Source organism: Serinus canaria, chromosome 3, assembly GCF_022539315.1.
Source record: "Serinus canaria isolate serCan28SL12 chromosome 3, serCan2020, whole genome shotgun sequence".
Taxonomy (NCBI): domain Eukaryota; kingdom Metazoa; phylum Chordata; class Aves; order Passeriformes; family Fringillidae; genus Serinus; species Serinus canaria.
Window position 1 is genome coordinate 27,954,545 of NC_066316.1, and position 9,759 is coordinate 27,964,303.

Consider the following 9,759-nt stretch of genomic DNA (forward strand, 5'->3'; position numbering starts at 1 on the left):
GCTCTCGCAGTTGCCACCAGAGGACACCAAATTCCCACATTTCCACTGCTGAACACAACAAGTATCCTGACCCTTCGCCTGAGAGTGAGGAGGAGCTGTACCTCCAGTCCTTAGGATGAGGAGGTCAGGCCAGGGGATTCTTGATGTGACCTGCGCGTGTCCAGGTATACCACCACATCCTCCCTCACAGTCAGAAGCCAATTCCAAGCTTGCACGTTTTCAGTGATGCATGCTTTGAAGACCACAGATAATACAGAAAATAACAGTGATTCAAACCAACGCTAGACGATTGGAAACCAAAAGCCACTGCCAGCTGAACAGATGCTCTTATCCCATATTTCCATTGAAAGAGTCTTCCAAAATTCACAGCTCTGCCAGGCTTCATCCTGACATTTCAGCAGAATATTGCAAGAATGCCATCAAGTGCTAGAGGCCTTTGTTTTTAAGATGGAAAGGCTGGGCTCTGGAACCAGCTATGGGTGCAGGCATGGGCCTGTCCATAGGATTTTCTGAACAATTAATGTGCACATTATTGTTTCAAGTGATCTCAATAAATTGCAAAAACTGCTCAGAATCAACTGGATAAAATTCAATAAAAACACAGCAAAGTACTACGATTGGGAAGGAGAAATGAAGTGCACAAATGGATGACTTGGAATAACTGGTTAAGCAGCAGTACTACACAAAAGGATCTGGAGGCATTAGAGTGGATCATATAATGAGTCAACAGTATACTGCAGTTGCAACAAAATCATTTCTTTTGGGATATATTAATGGAGTGTCATAAGTATGCCACGAAAAGTCATTATTCTGTTTTACTCCAAAACAGCGCTCACTAATGCTAAGCTTTGTGCCAAATTTGGGGCGCTGGCAGTTTCAGAAAGATGGAGTTAGAGCAGACCAGCCAGCCCAACAGAAAGCTTAAGAAACCTTAAGGAAAGCTGGATGGACTGGGAGAGAAAGAGAGGAGTGAGGATGGCTGCTCTGATGCCTGTTCTAGCCAGCAGCAATTACCATACATGTTTTCCCTGGCAGCTCAGAAGAAAGATGGGCAGAGGGGTCCCAGATCAGTGTGGAATGAAGGCAGACACCAAACCTGGGACTAGTTTGGGTTTCATCTCAACAGGTATCTCTGTTTTTCTTACATAAGAGGGAAGGTATGCAGGTGGGGGATGGGAGGGGTCACGAGTTTTGATGTGACTGTCAGTGACAACCTGGAAACTTGCTTTCAGGTGAGGAATGGTCCTTTTAACACAACAAAGCGGCACACCCACGAGTGCATACACAGACCACACCTACTGGAGCCGGCTTCCACTGGGTTGTTTGTACTGCAAGCAAAGGAGAAAATAAAGATTGGAGACGGAGCTTGCTTTTTGCCCATTCCTCCCCTCCGAGGTCAACCTGTCCCTATGAATAGTACAGCAAGGCTGTTCACATATTACTGCTTTCTATGGCTCCTGGGGACCCTCGAGGTCCTGCTAATATCACTGCTGTAATATTCCCAGCTCTTACACCTGGTTTCCACTAAGCACCTAAATAAATTTGGGCATGTCCCCACTCAGCAAAGGCCTTAAGCTTATGCCTACATTCAAGCACAAGCCTCAGAGCATGGGTTCCATGGCTTCTGCAAACAAGGCCTTTTCCTTAAAAAATATAGATAAAACAACTTTTCATTTAGCTAAGTTCAAACGCTTCCCTCAAACTCCTTGAATCTACCTCCTCTCTGTGACTGAAAGAGATGCCTTGCATAAGTAGACTCCCTTGCTTCCTCTCTGCTGTAATTCATCAGCTCTTCCCTGCTCCAGGGCACGTACCTCTAGGGACAGATGAAATCTGTTCCTGTTTGTTACTGTGCACAGCTAGATCTCAACAGCAGTGATAAAGGCCCTTGCACATCCTAGCTTGCTTTCTGATACTTCCCTTTTCTCTGGAATTCATACTCCTCACCCGCCCTTGTCCCTTCCCCCTTCCCTGTTTGCTCATACTTCTGGAAAGATGACTGAAGGCTAACCAATGAGTATGACACTGCTGCACGTCATCGCCTGTCTACTGCAAGAAGGGGTGAACAAGTTCGTTTGTCCACAGGTTAAAGTGAGGTTGCCATCCTAACAAGGAGCATGTAATTGGGAGACCAAGCAGTGGGAAAGCTGCCCTCTCTTCTCTCTCGTCTGGAGCTTTTAATTTCTCTTGTTTTCTTCATTGCGTACAGCACTTTATGCCTGCACAGCATCTTTAAAGTGAGGATCTCAAAGGGCTTCACAGACCTTAATTAAACCTCATAAATCCCTAATTGATAGATGAAAATTCTGAGTCACAAAAAGGTGAAGTGATGTGCTCATGCTGAAACAGTGAGTCAGCTGCAGAGCTTGGAGCAGGGCTATGGCGATCCCATTTCAGTACTCAGCATCTTCCTCGCCTGCCAGACTTCACCGAAGACTTGGAGAGTGAGTTCAACAGCTGCCTGATGCAGCCCCCAGTGGCCATTCAGCCACTGGTGGGGAACAGCCATCAATGGCTTAGGTGCTGCGGCACCAGACTGGCTAAGGGTGGAGTACTGTATTATTTCAGGAGTACTGTATTATTTGGGAACAGCCCTAGCCACCCCACTCCCCACCCACTGTGACCCTGAAGCCAGCCTGGAGCCCAGGGCTCAGTTAATGGCTATTTCCAAATCCCAAGGAGGCTACCACCAGTTCCTTCAACCCCCCCCCCCCCCCCATATGGTGGCCTGGCAGGGGAAGGGCCTTCATGCCCTGACACACACCTGTGGAAGCAGTGCCATTATCCCTACCACAGACCCACAGGGACACTGCAGTCTGCGCCCAGGGAGCCAGCAGGAACCCAGCCAGCTCCTGGCTGTCAGCTGGCCTTGGGCAAGTCCCTTCTTTTCTCCTTTGTTCCCCTCCCAAGGCTTTGTTTCACATCCACAGCATGCAGGCCCGGCAGGCCGGGACCCTCCCGGCTGGGCGTTTGCACGGAGCGGCCCTGTGCGAGTCCGGCTGGGCTGGCAGGACAGCACGGCCCTGCCCGCCCATCCCTCCTCGGAGCCGGGCAGCCGGTCCCCCTTGATGGACATCGTCCCAGTCTGCTTTCCAATTATAGCATTGCAGGCCCGCGACTGTGTTTAATTGTCTGCATTTTATAAACACTAAACGGCCTTGGCTGACGCCCGAGTTAATGATCCCCTCCAGAAGCGACTTTGGCCGGCCGGCTCCCAGCTGGGCCCTCACCACGCCCACCAGAAAGGTTCAATTAAGAAAAGATGGGAGAGGATAAAAGCACAGAAACACGACTTAAAAGATGATGATGCACCTGAGGAAATGACACATGTCCCCTCCTGTCTGCCAGCGAGGTATGATGCCGCTGCTGAGCTGGGCTTTCCTGAAGGCACCAAGCAGCGGTGCCCTGTGCTCCCCAAACCCACCTGCCTGCTGCGGCCAGAACTGGCTGCCCACACCTCAGCAGCCTTTCTCAACCATCCCAGTGACCGCCCTAGTCAGGGTCTGACAACAGCAGTAGCCCTATAGCAGGACAAACAGATCAGTTCACCTACCGTGTCAAACCTACTTCTTTCCTCCAGGTTTTCCCCGCGCTTAATATTAGCAAAGGGAAAAAACCCAACACAACTCACCTCAAAAATGCAAACAGAATGAAAACCCCCAGAGTAAATAGCCAAGGCTTTTATGTTAATGCAAGAGTCATTGACAGCATCAAAACAAAGGGAAAATCTCTGGGTCAAATTTGCAAATGATGTAAATAAGCCTATTGAGTTTCAGCGAGGGGCTGAAACAGACTGCCATACACTATGGATATAGGTATATGTATATATAGCTATATGTGCTGCCCTCATTCCCCTCCACTACCACATCCCAACTCAGTGGCACAATGGACACTGGAAGGGGCAGCAGATGATGCTTCAGTAGGAGTCGTACATATCACTGCTAAAGCTCAGCATTTCTATTTTTAAAAGAAAGAAAGGAAAAAAAAATATGAAAAACCCAAACAGGGCGAGTGCACAGCTGCAAGGCGGCTTGGGTAATTGTGCAATGCTGGGAACTCTTAGGTAGTTAATAATTATACTCAACCTTCGGTCTAGTTCCTAACAACACCCCTAGGCGTGTCGCTCTTACAGAATAAGGGCACACGCCCTGCTGTGTCTCCTTGCTTAACAGGAACACAAAGTACAGTAGTAGGAGGTGTTTCCTTGAACTCTGAACAATTGGACATTTAAGGATTAATTACTGTTAAGGAGCTTTGGACTGGCAAACACACTAACTCAGCTCTTGGCTGCGTCTCCCAGCCAAGTTCTCTCAGTCATCCTAATTAGACATTCTGATACCATCTTTAATTATATGATCTCACATGCTATTTTTTTTTTCTTCTTTTTTTCTTCTTCTTACCCTGAACCCCTGTCTCCTGCAGCACGCCGAGCGGGCAGAGCACAGAGGGGTGAATTGGCGGTGAGGAAGGCGCCGGGCTGGGAGTCTCTCCTCTCCATTTCTCTGGGTGCACAGCAGCAGCAGCACCATGCACTGTTGGGATCCGAGGCAATCGGGACCCGAGCTCCCCACACTGCTGAAAACACCCCAGGTCTTTCACAAGAGGGAGGAAAGCACTGAGCCTGCCACAGCTCCCTCACTGCTGTGGGCAAGACAGGACGTATACTGTATTTGTCAGTATTGACTGCAGCCTGGCTGGAATAATCCTGCGGCGAGCGATATCCCGCACCAGCAGCAGCGAGTGCGTGTGTGTGCGCATGTAGATACACACATTTGCTCTCCTGTACACACCTTGGTCTTATTGAAACAACAGGAGGAGCATATTGCGTGTTATTAATGTTTTTCACCTTTGTAAACATTGCATTGCTGGGGCGCTGCTCCTGCGCCCCAACATGCAGCGCCCAGTGGCACTGTGGGCCTGGCACCCTCCCATCCTCCTTTGACCCAGGGCCTGCCAAAAGCTGCTGAAGCTGCTTCGCGTTCAAGCTGATCCTGTTGGACTGCAACATCCTTCCTAGGAAGGGGTCTGGCTACACACGAGAGGCAGTCACCAACATCGCCCTTTTTTCTGTGAGCTATCACTCTGTGCCCAAGCTCCGGCAGCCCCCCCTTCCCCAGACGCAACGAGGGAAGTTTTGGGCTGCGTGCTTTCCACTGAAAGGCTGCTCTGCTGAGCTGGAAACTCGGTATACCCTGAGGTCAGCCGAGGTTCACTAAGCTGGGGAACTCCTTAAATGGTATGGTCTGAAAAGCCGTCGCCCTTTGTTTTCGCAAGCAGCACAGGGAGAGATGGGCGACCGTTTCCCCAGTCCTGGTCTTGTGTGAATGTGGGGGCAAAGAGGCCGCTGCTCCCTGGTTTTCCCAGCGCCAGCCTGCTCCCTGGAAAAGCTCCAGGACCTTCCTCTGCCTCTACCGGCCAGAAGAACTGGTTGGCCTCAGCCGGGAGGGTGCGCAGCTCCCGTGCTCGCCCCGTGCTCCCGGGGCTGGAGAGCCTGGCACACCTGGTGCTGGCAGGGTCTCTGCCCTGCCCGCCTGCTGGGGCTAGCCTGTGGGCATAAGCAACCACTGAGCACTTCATCGCCTCTTCCAAAATCGGGGGGGAAGGAAAGGAGCCCTGACTGTCCCACAGGCAGGGAACAGTACCCTACACAGGGAGGAGCCCTCTCCTCCCGGCTCCTAGGCGTTCCTTGCTGATTCAGAGTCAACATAATGGGGCTGAGATGGCGCCATTGATCCTGCTGGGCAGGCGGAGCCGCTATATGGTAGGGATTAGCAATGGCTTTCTTCCCCCATGGCACTGGGTCACAGGATTTAGCCCTTTGTACAGCCCCACAGTAGAAACAGTCTGCCTCCCTCCCTGCCACCAGAAACGTGCCCGTGGAGCTGCTACTGCTCCTGGGGAACAGAGAAATGGCAACAGCTGCACAAAAAAATTAGGAGTTGTACCCGTGTGACAAAAAGAAAACCAGAATTGGAACCAGTCACTGGGGGGGGGGGGGGGGGGTAGACCTACCCTACTAGGGCAGCCAGCCATACTATCAGGAGGTCCTTCCTTCAGTCCTCTAGGACAGGCAGCCCTATGCAATCAGGGCTCTCCTCCAGCCAGGTGCACCTCGGAGGACCTCGACTTGCCAAGACCTTCAATGTACAGCTCCTGCTCTGTGCCACCTCAGGACAATCTTGCTCCTTGTAGCTGCCTGGGAACAGCCTGGCCACAGGCTGTGAATACAGCTCTAGCAAACCCCTCACTCCGCCAGGATAACAAGAGCAGGGGGAGGAGGATCATCACTCCAGGATGAGCACCCATCCCAGCTGCAGGTGCTGACAGAGGAGGACACCCGAGGTCAAGGGAAGCACCTGAAGCTGATGTTTTGAAGGCATCACTCTACTTTCCTATTCCCTCCCTTTTACCACAGGCAGTGTCACAGGCAGATCTTCATTTCCTCAGCTGCCAGGAGCAGAGAATGTAATTAGATACCAGTATGGCCTCAGAACACTGCTTAGAGCAGAGATTTAATCTCAGTCCTTGTGGCTCACAAACTCGGTGCTCAATCGGAGGCTACAAAAGGCAGCCAACGTCTCCCATCACCCCCGTGACCTGTAGCAGCCAAGGAGGAGTGAAGGGTTTCAGCCTTTCAAATCAGCATCAGCCTGGAACAAAGGCTGTGGCAACCAGTTCCTGAGGTGTGAGGCTGTGGTGCTGCTCACTGCTGCTCCTGATGGGCTGCCCAAAGCTCTGGCTTTGAGGGGTCTGAGCAGGGCTGTGCCTCACTAGACCACAGGGCAACCTTAGACCTGAAGGGCTCATGAGCTCACCTTTCCCCTAGATTATTCATGGGCCTCTGGCATGAGGGCTTTTATAGCCCACAGGATGGTGTCTGTCGCTCTACCCTCATTAACATGAAACAAAAGTTTCAGAACTAAATGAAGTACATTTCAGAGCGGTAATATGACATAAGCAACTCAGACAGGAATTAGTTAATTAGAGCACCCAGTGCTTGAATAGCTTGAGCTACCCAAAGGAAAAGAACTGACCTATTTCCTCCCTTTGCCCAAACTCAGCATGTCCTGCTGTGGTGGCTCACATCAGTAATCATCAGCAGTACTGTGTCATCATTAGGAGCCACTGATGAATTTCCCTGCGTCTGGGAGCCCAACCGCCCAACCAGGATTACAGAAACAGGGTGGGGGGCCAGAGGGAACTCTTTGCTCAGTAAATGGATTGTGCCTGTCCCACGAGCTCACCTAGGATCATCAGCTGTAGGTTCTTATTTACCTTTCCAGGGAACCTAAAAAACTACTTTTGTCTGAGAGGGAAAAACCGTATGAGAGCCTATAAAAGGCAGATAGGCAACAGTTCCTGGCGCTGCCTGTGGACTTGCAGAGAGTCATTTGAGAGATGCAGGATCTAGATCACAGCCATGTAAGGCCTGTCTCCCTCTCTTCCCCCATACTAGTCTGTGGAATGGAGCATGCAAAATTAAAAAGGAAATCTGACACTCACACTGAAACAAGCCGAACAGTTTACATTCTTGTCTGCCATGATAGCCTCCTCCCAGCTTAGTCTTTATCTGTTTGACCTTGCACAGCCAGCATCAAAAGGCTGATATTTAGTATAGAGGAATTATGGGGTTCAGATGAGATAGCACTGTGAGGGGGAAAGAAATATGCTCACAATATGTTCCTTCAGGACTATGTGGAATGAAAAGCAGAAACACAGAATGGTTGGAAGGCATCACAAGAGAGTGTCCGGTCCACCCTTTTGCTCAAGCAGGGTCAGTTAGAGCAGGTTGCTGAGAGCCATGTCCAGTCTAGTTTTGAATGTCTCCAAGGATGGAGACTCCACAAACTTCCCTGGTCAACCTATGCCACTGTTTGACCACAGTGGAAAAGTTACTTTCATGTCCTCTGTTATAAGTTGTGACCATTGCCTCTCGTCCTGTCGCTTGGCACTACTGGGAAGAGTATGATTGCATCTCCTTTGCTCCCTACCCCCATCAGGTGTGGACACACTTTGGTAAGATCCTCCCTTAGCCTTTTCTCATAGCCAAATATTCCCAGCTGTCTTGGCTTCTCAACTCCCACCCTTGTCCTGTCTTCATCAAGAATATCTTCCTGAGGTGTACTGGATCTCACTACACTGGAACACACATGAAAACCTTTCATTTAAACCTCAGTCCTGTGAGAGGGTGCCAGCAACTTCCACCCATCTGATAATCCATCTGCACTGTTCCTTGTCCTGACACTGGCCAGGCACTGCTGAATGGGGGCCTCACTACTGCCATGTGAGACTGAGCAGAAAACATGTGGTATGATGATATGAAATTTCAGGACATAGAGCCATCAGTAGAATAGGACCATATAGTGTAGTTAGTGTGGTGGTTTGGTTTTGGTTTTTTTTTTTTTAATGCATCATTTTTTCCACTTTGGGGTATCTGATGCAAGAACCATGTCACCGTTTTTCTCTGTCACATCCTTCCCACATGGCAGTGGAAACATCACTTCAAACAAGTATTCTGGATGCCCTCCTTTCCCCCACACTCCCACTCCAGGTCTGCTTGCCATTAAGCTTTCTTCAGATTTAACACATGCTTATTCTTTCCATTGACTGCAGAGTTCCTGTAGCTGCTCCTGCAGGTTCTAGATAAAGTTTTAAAAGTGAAAAAAAAGAAAAAAATCACCAGAAGCCTTCATCTGACAACTTGAGATCCTCTGGCACGATATATTCAGGCAACTCCTCTCAGATTTCTTTTGCCACAAAGCTCTGTTCCAGGTGGGGTCTCCACTCCGTGTAAGAAGACCAAGCTACCCACACATGCTGCTTGGAGAGAGGAGCCAGTGCTTTGGTCAATAAGAAATATGACCACAAGGAGAACTCCAGAGATGAGTCTCACATTCTGGAAGGGGGAAAAGCAAAAGAGAACGGGGAGTCTCTTTTCATTCTTGTATGCACTGAAGACATCATTGGGATGTATGCTGATCCTGATGGAAGAGTTTTTCATGCAGATGTCCCTCACAACCTTTCCTGCAAAAGAAATGGGTGATCTCTCTTCCAGTACCACTCTGCCTACCCTGTGGTAAGATACAGATCACTCCCTCTCATCACAGGGCTAGGGCATTGCAGGGCAGAGGGAGGATGAGCCTGTTTCAGAAGGAGGGGAAATTCCCTGTGTAAAGTGATCTAAACCAAGATGAGGATGTTGGGAAAAACATAATTTCCATGTCAAGGTGGTAGAATTTGGCCTCCCACAGCTAGAAGCCTGGTGGAAAAGAGTTTGCTCTGCTGTGCAATTTCATCCTTCAAAACCAGGTTACAGTAACTGCTGTGGATATTCCACAGCTAATGATGATCAAAGACAGTCACAGCCAGCCACTGCTGGGAGAAAATCAGGTGGGAGGCCGGGTCGCAAGCAGCATTTGCAGTCAAGCAGCATTAGGCCTTTCTGAAGGGCACTGTCAGCAAACCAGGAGCTTAGGGAGCAAGAGCATATCCTCCTGTTAGTCTTTTTTTGGGAGGGGGTGGAGGAGGTAAATGCTGCCAAAGGATCTGGTCTGACAGAATCGAGGCTGGATGCCTCTGTGCAGCAGCGTAATGGGAAAGCCCTTGGAGAGGCAGGAGATCCTGGAAGCACTCCCGTTGGAGAAGGGAGTAGGAGATCAAATGGGGACTCCCCCATGCCTGAGGCCTAGTGCAGATAGATATTAAGAGATGATGCTCCTTTGGCAGATTTGCTTGTAGTTGTCGTGCCCCCCAGAATAT